This window comes from Stegodyphus dumicola, chromosome X2, assembly GCF_044657685.1.
Source record: "Stegodyphus dumicola isolate Sdum_Otavi_A_Nest chromosome X2, ASM4465768v1".
NCBI classification, from domain to species: Eukaryota; Metazoa; Arthropoda; class Arachnida; order Araneae; family Eresidae; genus Stegodyphus; species Stegodyphus dumicola.
Window position 1 is genome coordinate 85,062,763 of NC_140781.1, and position 25,170 is coordinate 85,087,932.

General features: G+C 34.1%; 1 long non-coding RNA gene across 1 annotated transcript; it reads right to left on the reverse strand.

The window, feature by feature from the left end:
* On the reverse strand, positions 1-25,170 carry LOC118205764 (uncharacterized). The gene is made up of 4 exons (XR_004761041.2): positions 24,763-25,170; positions 21,623-21,674; positions 7,649-7,802; positions 1-216 (listed from the first exon to the last, which is right to left on the reverse strand). It is a non-coding gene; the product is annotated as an uncharacterized LOC118205764 (long non-coding RNA).

Here is a 25,170-nt window from a genome sequence, read left to right on the forward strand (position 1 = left end):
TTATTTTCTATCTCTTCTTTTATTTAAACGAAGGAAAACATGTCTCAAAATCTTTTCATGGTGAAATAAAAATAAATAATGTCACAAGTGTATGATTCTGGCAATATCTTGTTTTAAAAAATTCATGAATTCATCTGTACTGTAGCAAAACCATCTTAGCTCCCTTAACTCCTTGATAAAGCTCACTCTGTGTCCATCCGGCTTGGAAATATCTACCTGGAAGTATCAAAAATTTCATTTTCATTGTTCTTTGTCATAAAAGTTTCAAAAGAAACAGAACCGAAAGCACATTACTAAAATATATTTTCAGTCAACTCAAAGAAAATTTTGTCTTCTCTTTTAAACAATCGGTGCATTGTGTACAGTCGTTTAAATTACGCTGACGATACATTGCGCATTTATGTTTTGAAAGTTTAAATTTCATAAAATTATTTTTGGAACTCTTTTTCCATTTATTTCTTATTGTTCTCTGAAGCAAGAACATCTAGTCATTTAATGAAATGTAAGAATTTATTTCTCTAACATTAAACATAATGCTTTAGTAATTAAAAATTAAATTAAAAAGTAAATATATTTAATACTATCAGGAAAAAACCTTTGTACAAAGATTTCAAATAAAAAATATAAAATGTGTTAAAATTATAAATCCTTTCTTAAAGAGTTATTTTTGTAAAATGATCAGTTTTATAACTTTCCAAAATTTATCCAGCAAAAGTTATATACAATGAAAAAAAACAAAATACGTTTAAAAACTTTTAAGGTAGCGGCATTATTATTCTGTGCATAAAACCACTGCCATTGTTCTTTCACTGTTGATTAAAATTACTGTGGTGCAGACAATTTTCCAGAAATCTCAAAACTGCAGAATATTGGTCCGCTAAATCGTTTTCCAATCGGTAATTTCAGTTTTAGAAAATAGCTAGCTGTGTCAAATTTTGATAAAAGTTTTAATACAGGATTTTAGTGATAATTATGACGCTTCTCCCAGATCTTTGAATAAAAATTGTAAGTAGCTGTAATCAGAAAAGTAGGAAATAGTTTTACAACATATACTTAATCGAAACATATTTACAAAGCATATATGGATTTTGTTATATAGGTTTTAAGCCCCAAATATGTTTTGAGCCCCAAAAATTCAACTTAACGATTTCAAAACATTAACGAATAATCAAGAATACGGTTTGTTGAGGGCAGCTCATCTTGGTACACAGAATGTATGTTTTGTAACATAAATTCAATAATCATTTCATAATCAATAGGCAAGGTTAAAAGTAATTTACGTAGTTCTTGCAGCATTTGTAAGCAAAACTAGACTAAATCTCTGTTTGGCAGCGTTGCTGATGTCTCGAAACACTATCAAATTCTTTTGAATTTGATTCCCGAAGACTTACTGGGACTGTGGTTTAACCAGAAGTTACGCAAAACCCAAAGACGAGCGAATTTTCCTTAAAAAGTCCTTTAAGAAGGCGTCCTTGCTTCGGCAGGTAGATTTTGAGAGCTTTGCACTGTGGCAGTCTTATGCTGGGTTGCGCGCGCTGCCAGATGGCGTCATGTTGTTTTCGTAATAGCCGCAGGTGCGACCACGTACTCACGCACATTGCCCTTATCTCGAGTAAGAGAAGGTTCGAGTATTCATGTAGAAATTTGACAGTTTTAATGAATATTATGTTAATAGTCGTGTTGATAAAATTGTGTTTCAGAGACGTGGAGTCATGTCTTCCAAGAATATTTATCGAGCCAGATCAATCACAATGGTGACCCGGACGGAATCAAATTTCAATTAATCAGTCTGATATCCATAAAACGGCTATTGTCACTCCTTTCGGACTTTTTGAGAGCATAAGAATGCAGTTCGGGCTATGCAACGCAGCTGCAACCTTTCAACGCTTTTGTTGATGAAGTAACTCGTGAGCTGCCAGAGGTATTTGCTTTTGTTGACGAGATATTGATTGCGTCAAAGTACGAAACTGAGCATTTGATACACTTGAAAGCTCTTTTTGAAAGATTAAACAAATATAGGTTAAGAATTAATGTATCTAAATGCAATTTTGGTGTAACATCTGTGGAGTTTTTAGATTTTGACGTATCTGAACAGGGTTTAAAACCTTCACCCGACAAAGTGGAATTTTCCTAAACCAAACTCCTTAACTCAGTTAAGGAAATTTCTCTGCATATTTAACTTTTACAGACATTTTGTCCCAAGATCTTCGCATGTTTTAGCTTCCTTGACCAGGTTACTGGAAGACCGCGTTAATAAAAAGAAACCTTCACAACCAAGCAAAGCAAAAGTATACCCTCTCGAATAGGACGACGAGGCTAAGATAGCATTCGCCAATGCGAAAAAAAAAAGGCAATTGCCGAGGCAACCCTTCTCAGGCACTCAGTTTCTGTGCTATCTTGAAACTTCGTACTGGTACATCGGACGTTTGCGGTTGTGGTAGCTTATTAATTAAATTTGGGGACCCATTCCGTTTCTATCCGGTAAACTCAGCATAAATCAAAGGAAATGGTCAACTTATGATCGAGAACTATTGGCTTGAAGGCAGGGCCTTTACAATCTACACATATGAAAAGTCCTTAACTTATGCTTTAAGCAAAAGCTCTAAAAATGCTCTCCACGACAACTTCGTCATCCTGATCTTATTGGCCAATTTTCCACTGAAATACGCAGGACAATATCGTTGCTGATGACTTATACAGGTAGAAATAGTTGCAGCATCTGATAATCAACACATTGATTATAAAAAGTTATCGAAAGGTTAAAGTTATCTTCAGGACTCCAAAATTCTCTATCTCAAACTTCACCAGTTTTTAAACTAGAGAAACATTATTTTCCTTTAGGAAATGTTACTCTTTGCTGCAATATGGACTCAGGTACATCTCGTCCGTTTATTCCTGAATCGTTTTGCTCTAACATTTTTCAGTATATCCACTGTCTTTCTCATGCCGGTATTTAAGCTTCAACAAAACTAATCACTAAGCGATATTTTTGGCCTAATATGAAGACATTTATTAAAATTGCAGTTCAATTTTGTCTACAGTGTCATCTTTCTAAAATTCATAAACATTCAAAATCACATTTGGGTACCTTGCCTGATAAAAGATTTGTACATATCCACACTGATTTCATATGTCTCTTCCGCTGAAGGTAACCGTATTGCATAATAATTATTGACCGCTTTACCCACAGATGGCCAGAAGTTATACCTACTGCCGACATGTCAGCTCAGACTACTTGCAAAGTGTTAGTGCATAACTGGATAGCTAGATTTGGTAGCAATAACAACTGATCAAGGCCGAAATTTTGAATCTCACTTACTTAAGGGTTTAATGAAGGTTTTGGGTTATACATCGCATTAGAACTGCTTCTGATCATCCTCGTCCAATGGGTTGATTGAGCGATTTCTTAGGCAACTTAACAGTGCAATAATGCCTCATAACAATCAAAAATGGACTGAAATTCTGCTTGTAGCTCTGTAGGGTATCAGATCTGCCGTTAAGAAAGATATAAATGCTACTACTGCCGAACTTGTTTACGGCACCAAACTCAGATTACCCTCAAATATGCTGAATGTTACTAATTTCGTTCCTCCTTTTGAATCTTATTTGTCATAGCTTCGATCAGTCATGCATTCAGTTAGACCGATTTCCAATCTCTAAGTATGTTCAACCATCAGTTTATGTACACCCGGCTCTTCAAACCTGTTCTCATGTATTTCTACTTATCGATTCTGTTAAACCTTCTCTAACTCCACCTTACACCGGACGTCACGCCATTGTTAAACGGATGGACAAAAAATTTATTATTGAGAGTTAAATAACAAAAAGATTACTGTTCCAATCGATCGCTTAAAACCAGCGTTTATGTTATCCGAAAGTATAGACGCACCTGTAATATCTCAGATTCCACGTCAAAAAGTCTGTAAAGACTCAAACATCGCTCCAAAACAAATACATTACTCGCAGTTTATTTTCCCAAAAGACTGATCACTGTAATATAATTGAATACTTTTTCTCTTGGGGTCAGGTGCAGAAGTTACAGTATATGAATACTTAGATTAATTTCTTTTGCATACGTTTGGGAGTTGCTTAAAATTCTTATTGCATTAACTTTTCATTATTTTTGTTTAATTATGATATGCATTTTATGGTTATATATTTGAATTAGATTTAAGTATATTATTACTTGTATATCACTATTCATATATTTTGTATTTCTTGTTTTTTATACTTACATTTTAAAGTATAACTTTTATTCTAATGTGTATATCTTAAATTGGAATTTTGCAATCAACCCCTTTTGTGTCTTGATTGTATCACTGAGGGATACTCTGTGGCAGTCTTATGTTTGTCTGCGCGCGCCGCCATATGACGTCATATTGTTTTCGTAATAACCACAGAAACGACCAGCGAACACATGCACATCTATACCAACGATTTCCCATGCTTTTCCGAGGATACAAATGTTCTCACAGCCAGCTACGCTGATGATACAGCGATAGCCACCAAGTCTCTAAACCCAGAGTATGCCTTGTCAAGAATTCAGGCTAAAATCCCTGCTATTGAGGGGTGGTGCAGTCGCTGGATAACGTCCATTCAGCCAGAAAAGTCCAAGATTCTACTCATTCGAAATCGCAGACAGAGGAAACGGGTCAGAACTGAGGTTAAACCTTTTGGCAAAATCATCCCTACAGTTGATAAAGCTAATTACCTGGGAGTTACCCTTAACAAGAACTACAGTTGGAAGGATCATATGCTTAGAGTAAGCGGAAAAGCACACGGGATCATTTTCAGGCTTTTTCCTCTCCTAAAGAATGAAAACCTCACCCTCAGACTGAAAAAGAGGATTTATGAAACTGTAATCCGACCCATTCTCACGTATGCTTCCCCAGCCTGGGCAACTACAAAGCAAACGAAATTAGCAAACTCCAAGTGCTTCAAAATAAGGTGCTAAGAATCATCCAAAGCTCCTTACTATGTTCGGAATAAGACCCTCCACTCCGACTTGAAAATAGATACTATTCAGGACTACCTCAGCAGAATAAACAACAACTTTTTTAATAATATTATCAATGTGAATCCCGCTAATTTCACGGACATTCTTATCTACGAAATCCTGGCTGAAGACAAAAACCTCCGCCCATTCGCCGCCCATCTCTTGAGTTCAAAATTCCAAGTTCCAGTTTTCTGGTTTTCAAGCAGCATCAATCGGGGTCAGTTTCTGGGAGGGTGACCTCCCACGTGACTGGCTCCGACGAATGAACAGTTAGTATTCGGGTTATCCTACACAGGTCATCCGAAGTTTCTTTCTCTGGCCCCTGCTTGGCGGATTCCATCCAAGATGTAGCAGTACAGGAGCAAAGTGCTTCTTTTTCTCTTTCTCTCTCTCCAGCACACTTCTACCTCCACGAGAGAAAATTTCTTTCAGGTTTCTACTCTGTCAGGCCCCACATGGGATCACATCAGGAACTGGCAAGAGCAGGATTTTAATTTCCTGCTGAATGCCAGTATAACCCCAAAGTTACAAAGAACTCATACAAATTCTCTTATCTCGAGTGAGAGAAGGTTCGAGTATTCATGTAGAAGTTTGACTGTTTTAATGAATAGTTGTGTTAATAAAGTTGTGTTTTAGCGAGGTGGAGTCTTGTCTTCTAAGAATACTTACCTATCCATACCTTTCACACCTTTAACAATAATTAACTACAGGCATTTGTTAAATTTAAACAAATATATTCAATACAAATTTGTAGGTGATATTTTTTCCGAAAGCTGAAATGATACATTTGAACGAAAGGTTTATAAAATTAGATTAAACAATAGAGTATAATTATAATAACAACAAAAGTTCAATAATAATTATCAAATTATTGTTATTTATTAGCTTTTATGTCTTAAAATTCGATTTGCGCCCCGATGAATTCAATCAGATAATTATGATGACAAAGAATCACATTTCTTTCATATTAAAGCCACCCTGTTTTCAATTATAGCCTGATTCTTTTACTTGATAAATATGTTTTCATGGTGGCAAGTGGAACTTTATAAAAGGGAATTAACGTGTGAATATAGAGATAAATTAAAGGCTAATTAAAGACCTGATTTTCAAACGCACGTTAACAATTTGATGGAAATCCTGCCAAAGTTGCACAAATTGTTCCTACGGAAATCTGAAGGAACTGATACCTACTTATTTAATAAACAATCAGTTTTCAACTCGCTTCGTTACAGCCATTCTTAACTAAATTTCCGTCTATTTCTACTATTTTGCAAAGCCCTCTGATTTTACCAGAAATTCTGTTTAGAATACTGTTTTAGGAGTACAAATTCAAACAATTTCTAAGTAATTGCTCCAATCTATTTCTGTTTTGTCGGCCATATTCAGCTGACCATTATCGTGTCCATTAATGCGCTCTTTAGTAGGACCCCTTAAATTTGAGAATAATCTTCTGGTTGCTGTTCTGAAAGAAGCAGGTCCCAAATTTTAATGCTTTTTTTTTTTTTTTTCCTTTTCGTTTTCCCCCGAAAATGCAAGGGGGGAATACAGCAGTAACAGTTAATTTGTATCCTTTTTGTTCATAAAAACAAAAGGTGGCTTATGAAGAACTAGTTGTGCTACTTCAAACGAAAGCACAAATGTTATGAGGGTGTTATTAGGTCTCGCTTATGCATGACTGAAGTTGAATCGCACTGCTTGGTGATAGTTTCACAGTCGATGGAATAATACATAAGTACCAAAATTATTTTAAAATTTGAGTTTGTATGTGGTAAATTGAGTTCTAAGCAATTTTAAAGTCTCATATCATGGGCTTTGTTTTAATGCGTTAAAATACATAGTTAAAAGTCTTAATTTAAAACATGGGTTTAATATGCAGTATAGCTAAATTACAGCACATATACCTACGCAAAAGCTAAGTGTTTGCAAGAATTTTATTATGTATGTAAATTATGAATATGCGCAATGTTGTGCTGATATATGCCAAGAAAAAAAAAAGAGATTATATTGACACATACTTAACGCAGGTTGCTCTAAAATTTACTAATGGTTAGGGATAGGTTAGAATATAATGAAATATACAGTTAAAGCATTGAAATAAGATGTTATGGAGCAACGGCGAATTAAACTCAATAAGTTTATTTTTATAAAAGTATATAGAAATAGCATATATAAAAAGAAGTTTGAAAAAAAAAAAACTTTCATGCAGGAGTAAAAGTTAGAAAAATAAATAACGAAAGGAATATTTTTTACTCACATTTTTACGTGTTCTTCTTTACGTTTCTATTTTATTTGCTTCATCAACATGTTGTTTTAATATTCTGTATATATAAGTATAACATGAATATATTTTTTGTAATCAAGTCAGAAAACAGTTGCATACAGTTTTAAATTTACCGATTAATTTATTTAGTTGAGTACAAACAACAACAGTAAGGATCTTAACAGGCAAACCTCTTAAAGAGATACTGTATCCACACTTGCGGAATGTACGGAAATTCTATGCCAATTTACTTTCTGATTCACATATCACAACCGGGCCGAAAGAATAATTGTATCATCAGCCTTTATATTCGATATTAACTGAATACTATTTTCCATCGGAACTGTATCTAGCACGATCCTTAAAATGAAAAATAAAAATGAAACACTTACTGTTGAAATCAGCAGTAAAAGGAACAGATGGTGCCACAGAAGTCAGTGGTACATAATTTACCGCATAAATCAGCACAAAGTCCAGGTTTGGCGTCAGAGGTTGGCAAGGTCATGCTCAGCAGGAGGAACAAAGCAAGAATCATTACCTGCAGAACTGAAAAGGGGAAAAGCATGTTTTTATTTTTTGGAAAACATGTCATCTATAAAACAGTTTTAGAATTGCGTCACATAGATGCTTGCAACTACGTGCCGAGGCATTGTGGTCAATTCTGGCTCTCTCGTTTTTTTAATTTTTTTTTATACCTCTTTCTTTCTAAGAAACGAAAATCATGAAGAGTGGTATTTTAAAATTAAGAGTAAATACGTGGTTTTTGAAGATAAAATGAAAAATTATTTATTATCTTATTTAAATTAGGTAATGAAAGCTACAAAACTGATCATTTACTTTACTCATCTAAACATTAAAAACACAAAAACATTTAATTCTCAGCAGGGCTGGTTTCACCATTAAGCAAACCTAGGCGATCGCCTGAGCCGGTTGATATTTTGATTTTTTAATTACAGCAAAATATTATCTAATTTAATATTAAGCAAATATTATTTGAGCACGCAGCAAATAATACGCAGCAAAATATTATTATGAGTACGCAGCAAAACCTCTGTTGGCGACCACATATCATAGAGGACTATACACGAAAGCGACCAGATTTCTGAGAACGTAAATAAAGATTGGTAGTGAATATCACTTAAGATAACCACCTTACACGGAAGAGGAAAATTTTTTAGAGCTTAGGTGGTCTTTTTAGCGAAGTTTCACTGTACATCGATAATGTATAGCGATGCCTAAATTTACTTAGAAGTTTCAAGTACTCTTATGATGGTTACGATTTTTAGAGCCCGTGTTTCTATATTCCTTGCTTTAAATTAACTTCCGCCTATCTCTTATCTTTCTACACTGTTAGTTTTCTCCAGATTTAAATCAAATAATGGAAATTATCGATTAAAGTAACATTACTGTTTATATAAAAAGTTCATGCACATCAGCAAGTATGCGTGAACATCTCCACTAATTTAACAGTGAATATTAATATGGATGACGTGTCAGACAAAGAAAGTACCCAGCTGACTTCAGGCTCTGTCTAGACCTGAATTGCAAGTGTAATGCTACCCAATGCCCATCCCCATAAGTGGCTGCACAACCTAACTGCTTTAAATACGTGTATTTAAATGTAAATGTCGCATCGGATGTACTGAGCAGTCAAAGGATAATATCTTAGAATATGTATGCAAAATCATATGTACAGTACAGTCTGCGCATACCGCAGTGACATAGCAAGATGCTCCTATGAACAGTAGAAATGTATACTTACATGCCCCGGCATGTCAGACATCCTAACCTCATTTGCATAACTGCCAGAGCAATTATATTGCTCAATATGTATCAAAATCTAATGTCACGTCAATCTAATCATACTGCTTTCGTCAATCTAATCACACTGCTGAATCCGAACGCTGCACAAACTGTAAATGTAATACCACGTAACGCAAGTGTAACGTCATTTCTGAATAGTAATGTAAAGTCATATGTAATGTTGTATGGAATTACGTAACATAATATAGAAAATACTTACAGTACCGCATTATATGCAAACACTGTCATAAATAAGTATCTATGTGCCTGTACAAAAATCTCACAGGTACAGCAGGACCTCTGCCTTGAGCACCTATAATGTCTATATATCAGGTCTGCCTGTATGCCATCCTGAAGCTCAATCACATAAAAGCAAGAGCAACTATAGTGTTATAAATATGTTCTATATGCAATGTTGCTCCTGACAATGTCTTTACAGAGTTGAATCTGCATAATGTAATTCGTAAATGTAATGTCAATAATGGTAATGCAATACCACTATTATCTCATACCTCATATATAATGTCAATGCCGTATCGCATAGTGTCTATATAAGACATGCAATGTCATAATTATGTAAATATGTATATGCGCAGCACTATTTATACGTGCACTGAAGTAATTTAGTTGCAACCGCCTTCTGCACACATGTAGTGCATATGTACTAGCCCTGCATGAAAGCTTTCCCAAGTTCATTTGCGTAATTACAGGAATAATTATTATGTTCTATACGTACCTATATGCAATCTCTAGCCAACTTTAGATAAGGGTGGACGTGGTGCTGTACTAATTAATTTTTACGGCAAAGGGACAGTGCCCACGTTCACCGTCACTTATCACTTATCACTTATACAAAAAGTAGCCGATTATGCGTAGCGAAGCGGTTGTTAAGAAATTTGCATTTTATAATACTATGGAACTACTAATAAGCTTATTTCTCTGAAATTCCAAAGTAAACAACTAAATAAGTTATAACTGCGCCAAAGTAATTCTATAAGGTTTTCAAATAAGATTTTGTTAGTCATATATACCCTCACAATGAGTGCAGAATTTTTTCCTCTGAAAGCAAATTTTTTAGTCATGTTGTCAAAAATTGCCCTTCTTTTCTTATTTGAAAAGTGGTATACAACGTAACTGAAAAATTCCTACTTAATAAGTAAATAAAAGCAGTAGTATTAAATATAATTTTGCTCGAAAGATAATCAAACTATTGTTATCATGAGCAGTTAATATATACAAGTAGATTATTTATAATTTCAATCAGAAAATAAATGGCTTCAAAATGGAATTTAGAAATGCTAACAAAATATCATTCTGTATATTAAAAATTTCGAGTGCGATCTGAAAGTCTCTAAAATATAAATTAGTTCAATTTTTGAGGTGCTAGAAGAGAACATAACAAATTCTTGCAGAGTTATGAAAATTTTTCATAAAAAGTAAGTACTGTTGTCATTACAAATTCACAATTTTTCTATTCTAGTACATAGTTATGAAATTCTATTAAAATACTTATTTACCTATTAGAAAGCAAAAAAAAATTCTTATTGTAGAATAATGTAATATCTAATGCACAGAAATTAAAAATACAGTATAGTAGTAAACTTTGATTAAAATGGGCAAGTCCTCTACAAGCGAATCAGCGTAACTACTTGCCGATGACTGTAGGGTGCTTATACAATTGACATAAAAACCTCTGTTCCTTATTCAAGGTAACTGGTTTTTAGTACTGCATAAAAAAGAATCAAAGTTTGTGTTTACTTTTTATGCCCATAAAATTCTTTATAAAACGTACATATAATAAAAAGAAATGAATAAAAATTTAAATTCAAGTTAAGACGAATAACTTGTATAATCAAATTATGTCTGAGAAATTTAGTGAACATAATTTTACATTCCTACAATAATGATTTAATAGAAAATCTTGTAGATCAAAGGAAAATAGACTGAGAGAAAGAATAAAATATGGAGTAAAATTGTCACAATTAAGGTTTAAAATCTTCTTTGTTTAGGAAAGACCTTTTAAAATTTTTCGCACAGTATTACATATATAAATTACTGTACATAATCACAACAAATTTCTAAATTTTATGACTAATTCTCATTCCATTTAACATTATTTGAAGTAGCTTTTTTGACATTATGCTTTTCATTAAAATATTTCAAATTAAAATTGGAAGACCCTCAAAGCTTTCTCTAATACTAACATATCCATCTTATGGGCCAATCCACATTAGCAAGTTGAGGTTTGAATTCACCGGTGGTCAATAGGATGTTAGGCAGTTTCTTCTAAAAGGCCTCCGCTCTGGTTCACAACTGACCTTTTTTAACTGCGCTAAAGCATTCCATTTATGAAAAACAAAATTCTACTATATGAAAAAAATAAAAACAAAAGTAATTCTATATAAAAAAAATTGTATTTTTAAGGTGGGAGCCTTCAGATTTTATATTTACTTCATTCTCAAAGTAGTTAGAAAATTCTTAAGATTCAAATTTTTAAACAATCTGAAAAATTCCTACATAATAATAAAAGCAGTAGTATTAAATATAATTTTGCTCGAAAGATAATCAAATTATTGGTATCATGAGCAGTTAATATATACAAGTAGATTATTTATAATTTCAATCAGAAAATAATCTGATTCTTAAAATGATTAAAAAATTCATAAAAAATAATTCTAAATTTTTATAACAAACAAATTTTAAAATATAATAATTTATATTCCGTAATATAAATATTCCGTAAATATAAATTAAATATCTAATTAATATTAATATAAATTAAATATCTTAAAATTCGTTGCTTAATTTCTCGAAACATAATTATGAAGAGTTAAATACCTTGATACCATAAAATTTTAATTTTATAGTTTCACCACACAGTATTACATTTTTTTAAAAAACCAATCTAGTGATTAAACAACATTATATGTTAAAATTTCAGAATAGAGCTTACTGATGAACAAATTATTTGTAATATTTCAATTGGGAAAGGAGAAAGGAAAATAATTTTCTAGCAAGAATAACCTAATTTGCACACGAAAAATAACCTAATTAATTTATTCACGTAAGAGCCGAAGAAGGTAAATAAAGTTAATTCAAAGCACTTGAACACATCGGGAGATTACTTTCATTCTGCAAACGCTACGCGCGATTAATTTTTTTTAAGCATTGACAAATCAATACAGCAAAACGACTGAAGATATTTTTTCTTTTCGCTTTTGAATATTGAAGAGGTAGCCAAACTCAATCAAACAATCAATCATATTAAAATTTGAAAATTTTATTTATTGCTATTTCAAAATCGTATTATGAAATCTAGTCTCATTTCAACTACACTGAGTTTCACAATTAACAGAATTTTCATATTTGGTTGATTATCTTCAGAACTGTTTACAGATTTTTATATAATATGGTAGTTACATAAGTCAATATAACGCCCCCCCCCCAAAAAAAATGGAGTATACCAAACATCAGTCATAGCATACACTCATGATCGTGCATCATAAGGCTAACCGGCACAGGAAAGTCTAAATGGAGGTTGTAAGATCGAACAAAAAAGGGAGACTAATAGAATAATACAGTCACTTCTAACTGTCATATAACACTCAGAACGTGACTTCGTACTAGAAATGAGGCAATTTATGAGTCCCTATGGCAGTCGGTCTTTTTGCAGCAACACTGCTTTCATGTCCTTGACGGTTCTTGACGGTCCTTGACGGTTGCAGTTGAACTCCCAAGAGCATTCCAGACATCGTCTATAACGTTTAGGATTGAAGATCTGGCTCTCCAATCTTCTTAAGTCGTTCTTGTACATAACAATAAACTTAAGTCCAACTGCACCTCTAAAACGGCGAACGTGAACTTAGGACATTAAGGTCTCGTCTGTTTCCATTCCACTTACCTTCATCAAAATAGAATACGATTAGCTTGATGCATCGACTTTAGACTAATCATCCCTGAGGACTGTCTCCAATGAAAAATACTGATTCAGCCTAATAACTGATTCTCGACTTATAAGGTATTTCACCCACTTTTTTAGCGTGCCTTCGTAGTGTAGTGGCTCTGCAAGCTGGGCCGGTATTCCAGAGGTCCGTGGTTCGATTCCCGGCGAAGGCGTTTGCTGTTTTTCATCTCTCCGGCATTTTCAAAAAATCCTAATGTCTCTACAAGTGGCACCCGAACTAAAAGGGTGTTGGGTGATGATTCTCCTCACCCAGGATTTGGCGATTGGGACCCCTAAAAACCCCAGTCGTTCTTTAAAAGGGGAAGTATATAAGGTATTTCTCTCGCCTTATAGCGAGCCTTCGTGGTGTAGTGGTCAGCACACTCAGCGCGTCCGTGGTTCGATTCCCGTCGAAGGTGTAGCTAATTTTTCATCTTCTCTGCTTCCAAAAAAATATCTAATATCTCTACATATGTACTTTAATCTGAAGAGAACCAGGGACCTCTCCCCCAACGTCCGATGAAACTTAAACTCTATAGAACATGTTTGGGATGCTCTTGGAAGAGCAACTGAATCTCACCTTTCTTCTGCTAGAAACTTCTGGACCTGAAAACAGCGTTGCTGCAGGAATGGGACTAACTGCTACAGAGACTCATAAAGTTCCTCATTTCCAGTAAGAAGTCACGTTGGGAGAATTGTATAATTGTTAAAGGGTATTCTTTATTCTATTAGCCTCATTTTTATTTCTGCAAGCTCCGTTTTCGTCCACTTTGCGCCAATAAACCTTATGCAAGATCATGCGTATATACTATGAGCGCTGACGTTACATTCTTTGCGTTATGAGGACATTTGTCCATACTAAATTTCATTAAAGTCTGTCCATCATTTCTGGAGAAAAACAAACAAATGTGAAAATACTCTTAAATTTGAACATCAGTGTACTAAGCGTTCCACCAAAATAAAGTAACCAATAAAAGAGAAAAAAATCAATCTGTTTGATTTTTATTAGTCGAAAGATAATGAAATTTTTTTGTTCCGTTCTTCCAGTTTAATGAAAATACAATTCTGGTTTGGTTCAGATTGATAGGGCAATGAAATTCATGCTAAATTGAAAATGTTTGTCTTTTATCCATTGTCTTCAACAAACTATAGATGTAAAATTAATGTCAACGTGAACGTATTCTATATAGAAGTGGAAGTTTAGCTGAGAGCTGATATAGTGAAGATTCATTTTGATAGTTAAATATGGGTAGTTTGCGATGTATCAATTCTGGCATAGTTTCTGAATTTTTAATGCTAATTAATCGTATATCGTATTGGAGAAAAATTTTATGACTTCGATTTTAAAGTTTTATCGAAATTACGTTGTGAAAAAAAAATTATCTTAAATACAATAATATAGTTACGATGAAATTGGATTTAGATGATTTAAATTTGCATACTCCCTAAATTCAGAATTGGCTTTCTGCGTTTATTCCTAAAATAATTTTTATCAAGCAATACTTAGAAATTTTAATTTTTTTCTTGAAATACAGTAAAAATATTGTGTGATTTATGAAATATTCATTCAGTTCGTTTTTTCCCCACATTAGTATTTTGTATTTAAGTTATTTTAATAATTTTTAATAATAATAATTTTTAATAATTAATAATTTTTGATTCTGTATTTATTGTTCCTTTAAGAACGAATAAAGTTTCATACTGCTTTACGGAAATAAAACATTTCTGTAAAACCTTCAATAATTTAAAATGGCGTAAAGCAAAAAAGAGATTATGTCTTAATCTAAATGGGGTTAAATACTTAACAAATAATATCAAATAAACCATAAATCTAAATTAACACAATATACAAGATTAATATGATAAATATGCAACCAAATAAACAGAAATAGGCAAATACGAGCAGAAGTAACCAATCTATTTACCACATTCCGGTGTACATGGAAATACTGAAAAACGATAGTACTATGATTATTAAGTAAAACTGAGTTGTCAGAAAGGTAATGGAATATTCAAGAAACTAGAAAGAAAGAGAAAAAGTATGATTTCTCGTATCCGTCACACTACTACGTGTACAGTTCCCTTTGTCTTCCTCTCTCAGTGCCGAAAGTTGAGGTTTCGTTCCATCTGGCTAACAAACCAAAGCTACTCAAAGGCAGAATTATAAAAATTTTATACTTTCATATTTGTATTTATTTCTTCGGCATGAATACATTATATATATTTACCTGCTTATATGTTAATTTTAATATGCTTTACGCTAACATAATATTACTGCTTTAGTTTAGTAATTTTTACCCTAGTTAATGTCATCCTAATGTCATCCTGCGACACATTGCTGTTTATTTCAGCACCCACTGCACAAACCATTTGGTGCTTTGGATCAAGTGATTTAAAAATTCAACTACTGTAAAAGAGCTTCATTGAAGAAAATCAAATTTAAAGTATTACGGTCAACTGATTAACTCGATTAACCGGGGCCAGATTAACTCATTTGCCGATTAACAGGACCTAGCTATGAAAAAAGGAGTTAAATTTCACGGCAAAAGCTCGCAGAAAAATCGCAGTCCATAAGAAAAACATACATTGATAGATGCGCAATCTAATAAAAAAAAATACATTATGAATGCTAATGTAGAAAGATATGCACATAGAAAAATTCTAACATAACTAATCCTAAATACCAAGTTAAAGCACTAAGTTCAAACAAGCGGTATTTCCTCTGATAACTGTAATAATGCTTTATGAATGAAATTACAATTAATAGAAATTCCAGATCATATTTTGAGTTGCGCTTATGATTTGTACAAATGTCTGACTTTGTCTTCCTCTCTCAGTGCCGAAAGTTGAGGTTTCGTTCCATCTGGCTAACAAACCAAAGCTACTCAAAGGCAGAAAGCTACTCAAAGCTACTCAAAGGCTACTCAAAACCAAAGCTACTCAAAGCTTCACTCTTGAAGCAGATGACTACCGTGTTTGTGTTGATGACTACTGTGTTTCTGGAGAGGACGGGGCCAGCTGTCCCAATCAGCATTTGTTTTACAATAGCATACAGCCATAACCCCTGGAGTTGATGGTATGGGGCACTAATTCTTACGACAGCAAGTCATCTCAAGTCATTCTCCGTACATCTTTAACAGCTCAACGATATGTAGATACCATCCTGCGGCCGGTTGCATTACTCTCCATGGCACGTCATCCTGGGGACATTTTCCAACAAGATAATGCCAGGCCACATACCGCTCGCTTATCTCTGGGTCTCCGTGCAGTTGATACTCTTCTTTGGCCAGCAATTTCACCAGACCTTTCAACAATCAAACATGTCTGGGACATGGTAGGCCGCCAGATTCGGGCACCACAAAATCTCGCAGTTCTGGAGCGACAACTGATGAATGCCTGGCAGAATGTGTCGCAGGATGACATTAGGAATCTCTACCACTCCTTGCCTCGACGAATACAAGCATGCATTGCTGCCAGGGACGGTTAGACCAACTACTAATTTGAACACTTAATGGATAATTGTGAGTCGTGAACAGGTACTATGACCTTGATTTTTTAATCATTTTATTATCTGTGTATGAGCTATATACATATTTAATTTCATCAAGCACAACCGCTTCCTGCATGGTGCTTCGATTTTTTTGCAAAAGAATGTATATGATAGATAAGAAATAAGGAATTTAGAACTAAATCCACAAACAAGCAAAAGGAATGAAATACAATAACAGTTAAATTCTCTATGAATATGTAAAAAAAGCCAATAGTTACCAAACCAGAAGAATTATAAATATGGGGAATACAAAAGTACAGGAAATATATTGTATTTTACAAGAAATATGTAAACATCAAATACAAATACACTGACTACCAATAAGTATTTGGACACCTGTTATAGAAAAGAAAAACTAACTTTATTCAAAATAAATAGTTGGTAGAGTCTCCACGAGAGGTAATTACAGCGTGGACCCTCCGGGGCATACTTTCCACAAGTCTTTGTATGACAGCTAGTGGTATTTTCTTCCACTCGGCTTGGAGAAGACATAGAAGTTCCTTCACCGATTTTGCACGGATAGTGCACCCCTCAATTCGGCGATGCAACTCGTCCCAGAGGTTCTCGATAGGGCTCAGGTCTGGACTCTGGGCAGGCCAGTCCATTCGATGAACTCCATTGGCACCATACCAACCTTGGTTAACGTCGAAACGTGACAACTGGCATTGTCGTCCTGAAAGTAACAGGGGTCCAACCCGTAAAACTGCCACAACGTAGGAAGCACATTGTCATCCAAAATAGTGCAGTAGGCATCGGAGTTGAGCTTACCATGAATGGGGACCAAGAGTCCCAGCCCATACCAGGAGAAACACCCCTAGACCGTAATTCCACCTCCGCCGAACTTGACTGTTGGCACAATGCATTCTGGCAGGAGACGTTCTCCAGGTAGACGCCAGACCCAGACCCCGCCATCCGAACGGTAAAGGGTGAAACTTGATTCGTCACTCCAAAGAACCCGTTTTCACTGATCTGAGGTCCAATTTCGATGTGCTTTACACCACATTAACCGAGCAGCGGGGTTGGACTTTTTGATCAAAGGCTTATGGGCAGCAGCACGACCATGAAAACCAAGCAGATGTGCTTCCTTACGGATGGTATTCATTGAAACAATACTCCCGGATGTCTGTTGAAACTCCTCGCGGATGAGGGCCATCGTTTGGGTGCGGTTCTTCCGAATTTCTCTGGACAGCACTCGTAGGTCTCTATCTCCCAGTTTCGTTGGTCTGCCGACTCGGGGCACATTCCGACAATCACCGCTCACCTTCCACTTCTTAATCACATAGGCCACTGTCGATTTTGGGTACTTCAGATCGCTAGATATGTCCCTTAAGGATCAGCCACATTTGTGATACCCGATAATTATACCTTTCTCGAAATCAGAGAGCTCCGAACTGCGAGGCATCTTGCATGCGACTAAAGCCGATGCTGTTTCCTACACGATATATACCGGCGGAGTCCGTGACGTACCTTAGGACCGCAGATATCGTAATTTGCATAGGTGTCCAAATACTTATTGGTAGTCAGTGTATTACAAGAAATATATTTTATAATATAAGAAATACGTTGTATTTCATTTCTTTTGTGTGTTTGTGAATTTGGTTCTAAATTTCTAATTGATTAATTTTCAGCAGGAAATTGCGCAGAAAAAATATTGGGATAATTTTGTTTAATAATTTTGTTAAAATAAATAAAAAAATTGATGCTGTTATGTATATGTGTGTGTGTGTAAAATCAAGACATAAAAATTAAATTACGAAAGTTGAGCTGCTCCCCATAAGGAAATACACAAAATAAAAGCATAAATGTTTCGTTAATTTTGATTTACTTTTTTATCTGTTGATTTATTAATTAATTTTGTAGCAAGGGGATTAAAATATAGCGTAAATACACAAATGATATAACGGAGACAGACTTGATGAAAACAGAATAATAGTATATTCCTGCACATCCTTGATAAGCATAGACATGTTCACACATCATTTTGGGTGCGATAAGCACCGTCCACACTTTTTCGTAGTATATCACATTTTTTAGACAATAGACGGCACAGAGAACAAAGCGATGCAACAGTACATCTTAGCATAGCCAAAGAAAGGCAAGCAAAGTTACTGCGCATTTCAGCAAAGGGTAGTTATGAGTTGATTTCTTTGTTTAAATTTTGGAAGGTGATTTTAGAAGAGCATTAGAGGATTAATAAGATACGCAATTCGAATTAATTTTCAGATGACACAGTTTATATTCATAGTTTCAAGATAGGAAGTGGACATAGACAAATTAAAATGAGGAATTAAAAGGACTATAGCTAAATTAAAGTTATTAATTTTTTATTATATATATGTATATGTTCATGCGTATTTTATATCTCATATATATGTAGAGATAATAATTAAATCAAAGTTTGATCATGAAAAATGGATAACCCTCTAAAAGAAAATACATATATCAAAATTAAAACAAAAACATAAACAAGAAAACAAGAAACAAGAATAATCATTGGGGAAATCAAAAGCAGTTTGCTAAAAATTAATTAAATTCTCAAGTAAAAAACCCGAATTACTATTGAGTAAATTGAAAACAATGTGCCAAATATACATATATATGTGTGTGTGTGTGTGTGGAATGATGTGGTTTATGGGGAAAGATGAAACCCAAATCACGCTTGAGTCATGGCTGAGAAGACTGTTGCTTAGATAACGAATGGTGCGCAAATCACAAATAGCTTCATCGTTAAAACATCAGTTTTATTTTGCACAGTATCAGTTATCCAGAAATACATTTTTCCTTTAAACTGCTATAACACTAGGGGTGCTAAACACGTTCCATAATTTCGATATATGTAGTTTATATTTTAGACAATGAAGAAGAAGGCGAAGCAAGAGACGTGGTTTATTCAGGAAACAGGAAGCGAGAAAAAGGCAATACGTACGAATACGAATATAATTCCTTTTTGCTGGTCTTAGCGCACTTTTACCAGCTCAGGGAGATTCAGTCTTATAACTGTCTTCGTCTTTTCGTCAGTCTTCGTCTTTTCGTCAGTCTTCGTCTTATAACTTCGTTAAGTCCGTGAAAGTATACTCGTAAAAACGGAAGCTTGAAGTAATGGAGACGAAAGCGCGACCCATTGTCAGGGGTAAAAGCAATACATAATCATTTCGGTCCTATTTATAGGCAGAAAGTCATTGCGTTAATTCAGAGCAGCGACTTGGGCTACATATGCCGCAGTGCAGCGAGATTGTAGGGAAGAAGTGACTTTGCATGCGGCAAAGTGACGCAGCAAAGTGTATCCTTTAAAGCGGAGATGCATTTAATTAAAATTTATAATTTTAATCATTTAATTAACATATTAACATACTTGTGTTAAATTCTCTATTATTTGGTTACTATTTAAATTCTCAAATATGTATTACTTCGTGTGCTCCCAAAACAAGGTAAGCATTATTCTGTGTATTTTTTTTTTTTTTTTTACTGGCGCATTTAAATGAGGAATGTTTTGTGTGATCTTTTAGTCACTTGCGCCTCTTTCCGTATGGGTTTCTTACCTGTTTGCGCAGTTTCATGTATTAATATTTTTTTGCATGGGCATTTAATGACTGGGAACTTTATTCTACGGCTTCCTTCGTGTGGGCTTTTAGCTAGCCACCCAGAAAATTCAGAATAGATCAACTTTTGTAACCAAACTTAAATAATGCTTCTCTCCATGGCAGAGGAAACAAGCGGTACATATGAAATGTAAATATTTAACAGAAAACATAAAATTTGTTCTTCGGTTAGCAGACTTTAATTTGCGCAAATTGTACGCAGAGATTATTGTGTCCATACAGACAGTATTCCATTTACTTTTAATATTATGGATCCTTTTGTAACCAAAGCTAACATTGTCTCAGCAAAACTAACTGTGTACTGTTTGTTCGAAATTTGAAGCTTTGTTTGCTATGTAAAATAGATGCTTATAGAAAATAAGTCAGCGACGTGGCTGTACATTGTAGCGGAAAAAATAGGGTAGCATACCATGTTAATGAAAGAAATGTTGGTCAAAGATTTTATAGACCTTACAAATTCTTGAAACGTCCACCTTTTGTCACAAGGAAAACGACAGGCTTCTAATCTCTAAGGTCTGTAAAAATCGTGAATATTTCTTTCTCCCTAACCGTTAACAATGTTGGACATGTTTTGCAGTTGAGATGTAATGGCCTGGTAAAACTGCAGATACAGTTGTGATTTATTTTAATTTTGTCCCTGGTGAGCAAAAGAATATAAATTACTACAGAAGTGTTTAGCGGTAGAAATATATAAAAATTGCCACTTTATTCCACACTGGTAAATTTGTAAACACCTACTTTTATTAAAAAAAATTCATTAGTCATTTTAATATGTTAGTCTAATTATGTTTCCTTTTCCTCTAAGTCTGAATTATGTATTCATTGAATATGAAAAACATGTAACTTCTCGTAACAAAGTGACTTTCAGTTCCAAAAGATTTTCTTATATAAAATATACATACATGATACACAAAAGTACATGCGTTTTATATTTTAATGATCATCCGAAGCACTAGATATAGAGACACAATATTTTACCTCATTTTAGACATGTAATAATGAGTTTAAGTTGCTTTCTGTACACAATTTTTTTTTGTTTAATAAAAGTCAGAAATACACCAAAATATAGTAATTACATCCATGCACTGAAAGGTAATGTTTCCCACCATAGGAGGGTGCATAATCATGGATATGTATTGAAAGTGACACAATGCATCCTGATTTAAAGAATGGATGTTACTAATAAATAATGTGTATATAGGTGATAATCTTAAGTACCCTCTGATTCTAGAAATGAAGTTAAGATTTGTCTGTCTAAGAATCGATAACTCAATAAAAATTTATATTTTATTGTCAGTGGATCATCATGAGGACATTTCTTATTAAGAGTGAAACCTGCAGTGCCAGTGAAAGGAATGTTGTTTAGTACTCATTAGCAAATGCTAAACTATCAAAGCCAGTGTTATTAGAAAAGTGCTATAAAACTGCTATTTTTACTTGGATTTGTCTAGAATTTCTTTAAGATACGTACTTGTTGTAGCAGGGAGGATGCATTCCAGCAAATTTTGACTCATGGCAAAATTCTGAAAAGAGAGAGAGAGAAAAAAAGTAGTTTATTACATTACGGGGCAAAATGTAAGTTTATATAGTATCTTATATCGGGCAGTTAAAATATGCGGGAAAACTTGTATAATTGTAGGGTTTTATGATTATTAACCTATTAGCTTATTATTTTTATTTTTACTTTCAATTCTACTTCCACCAGCTCCCATCAGAATGCAAATTAGTTAATGTACCGTCAATGTATGAAACCGGCATTCTATGGAATACCTAGGCAGTTTATAGAATGCCGAAAACTGGATGACAAAGGATGAAGCGATTAACATTTTATACATTTCCTAGGCATTCTATAGAATACTGACATTCTATAGAATATTCTATAGAATTCTATAGAATATTGACATTCTATAGAATATTCTATACAAACGGCAGTATATGAAATATATCTCCGATTCTTTTCGAATATCTCGCGGCAAGGCACGTGATCTTTAATGCTCGCCTCGGGCTCAGAGTTTGTCATTTGCAGTTTACATTTCGTTCAGGGAAGTCAAAATACAAGATATTCACTTGTTCAACAAAACATTAGTTCTATACCGAGCTGCATGAAAATGGAAACACTCTTTTAATGGTTAATTTTTCAAAAGCACATTTGTATTTTTGGGAAATGCACGTCTTTTAAATAATAGCCTTATCATGACCTTTTTTCATACTTTGCCTAAATAGAATTTGTCATTCAACAGAATGCCTAGGTATTATATACAATGCCTAAGGAAAGTATACAATAATTCTCATATTTCATAATTTACCTAAAAGCGCCATTCTATAAAATATCTACACATTCTACAGATGTCGGCGTTTCATACATTGTCGATAACATACACTGGAAGAGAGTTCGAGAAGTAAAGAGAAAGCTTTTAGCAGCAACCGCTGAGCTTCTCCGAACTGTTTTCGGCCCGCTTCTAATTTTACCTGAATCGCAGTTTAGACTTTGCTAGCCATGTTTTGCTTGCGTAATTAGAGAACCTTATCCAAAGCTTATAGTTATTTACCAAGTGTTTCTGAAATATTAGCATGTAAAAGTATAAAGTTAGTCTGAAGTGTTATGCATGTCATGTCAAGAAGTATCATTATGACCAAAACAGAACAATGTAACATAACTCTGTAAAGTAAAACGGCTCTGTGTGCCCATGTAAAACGTTTTTTGAAATTTAATACAAATAAATATCCGGAGGTCTGGGCTTTAATCTGTGTAAGGCAGTCCCACGACTGTCAGGCAACAGAGCCCAGTCACTCTGGCCTTCAGTAGGACTGCACCGTGTGAATTTATACTTTAATTACTAAAGTACTGTGACATTTATTTTCAGTTAAATTCCTCAAGAAGAGGGATTTGTTCTGTAAATTACACGAGCCGTGTAAGTTTTTAAGTTGAAGTTGTAAAAAAATTTTTTTTTAAACCATCATCTGAATTTGGAATTATTTTCACTGGAAGATTAAGATAGTGCAATAAATAGCCTGGCTATCTTCACGAAGCCAGAATTTAGCATTGAGGTAGTTAGGCTTCGTACATATTTAACTTCTGAGTTTTTATTATCTCATAACTAGATTCAATGAAATTCTGAAATGATAAGAATTTGATACAGAAAATAAATTTTAAATGATAATAAATTTACTTTAAATAGTAGTTTTTAAGGTATTTTCTCCCTCCTTTCCCTTTCCTTCCTGGTATAATTGAATAGCACGTCCGGCTGACAGTCGGAAGTTCCGGAGTTCGAATCTCGGCGAGAACAGTGCGGATTTCTTCAGTTTTCTGATATCGCCAAAATTCTAAAAGACTGTACAAGTGGTACCCGAACTAAAAGTTGATGGACGATAGTTTGTCATCACCAAGATTTCTCAACTGCGCTCCCTCATCCCGATTCGCTGTTTAAAAGGGGCAGCATATAAGGTATTTTCTTCCCTCCTTGCCGTGCGCCTTCCTCTTCCTTTCTGCGCGTAACTGGAGACACGTCCGACGTGTAATCAGGAGGACCGGACACTAGAATTATCAGTCTTTGAAGGAATGTTTTCTTGTGGGATTTCTTGAAAAGAGCAGGCCCAGATTTACGATATATTAATAAACTACCAACATCCATGGGCAGCATTCTGTAGTCAGGTATAGAATCCGGGACGAAATTAGAAGTGGCAATGATTTTTAATTCTTTTCATTTCATAGTTTTAAAATATTTGATTCCCTTCAATTATCGATTAAAAATTTCACTTAAAAAATTATATAAAATAGTATTTTGCTAATGTTACTAAAGAGTAATTTAAAAATCTTCAATCCTTAAAAATGTATCTCAGCTATTGCTAACTTTTAAGATAAATAAACTTACTTTTGCACGCACTTTTGATTCGGTAAATTTATAGTCCTAAGTATTTATTTGTATCTTTTGTTTACCCCTGAAACTCAGACCAAATTAAATCAGTAAGAATATTTTTATAAACCGGAAAGATACATTATTTGAAGCAGCTGAGTCTGCCACTTTACGAGAAATTTTGCATAATTTCCACTCTTTAAATCCTGATCTTAAATTCATTTGGTTGCGTTGCTATCATTTTCAGGGACGAAAGCTATATTTTACAAAATTCTTACAATAATTAAGAATAATTTTTCTGTGGCTGATCCGATAAAAACTTTGGTAAAATTTTATTCTAGTAAATTAAATTAACAATATTCACGTCATACATTTAGAGAACGAAAATATTCCATCTGAACACAAAAAGAGAAACTCTTTTGATGTGCCTTAATAAGGAACGCAATTCATTAAAGGAAACACTGATTTAAACTCAAAACGGCATAACGAAAATAAATAAATAAATAAAAAATAAAAAAATAAAATAAACCGATGATCTAATAAAGGTATCTCCAGCTTACCAAAATGACAGGAAGTCAGTAAAATATAAAATATTAATTAATGGCCAGGTGCAAAAGTTCACTTTCGGTAATAGCGCAATATTTTCCCAAACAAACATCCATAGATGAGAAAGCATTAGAAGCGCAAACTACACTAAAAGTATACACATGTTTACTTCATTTAATATGCAGATGATGAAATTAATACAATTCCTTACCTGGTAAACTTTACTTTTATTATTTTATATTCCTGATGCGAAAACAAACTCAGCTTCACCTCAGAGTTTAAAACAAGATAAAATTTCCTAGAAACGAAAACGGAGAATTAGAGAACAACCAGAAACTGAGTAGTTGACTGCTTTAAATCTTGCTTTTTGTTTTCTACGCCACAGGTCAGCTGTCTCTTACACAAGAGCGAGGAATTCATTGTTCCAACTGATTTTGTTGCAATAAAATATAATAATTTCAAAGTAACAATCGACGTCTACATTTGATCGGAATTTATTGCCTTCACTCCATCCTACTTTTGAGCGTGTTTTTAGGTTGAATTTCCTCTGCTATAAATAAAAATTCTCACGGAGCATTAGCATCTCTGACAACCAGGAAAACGTTCAATGAGACATGAT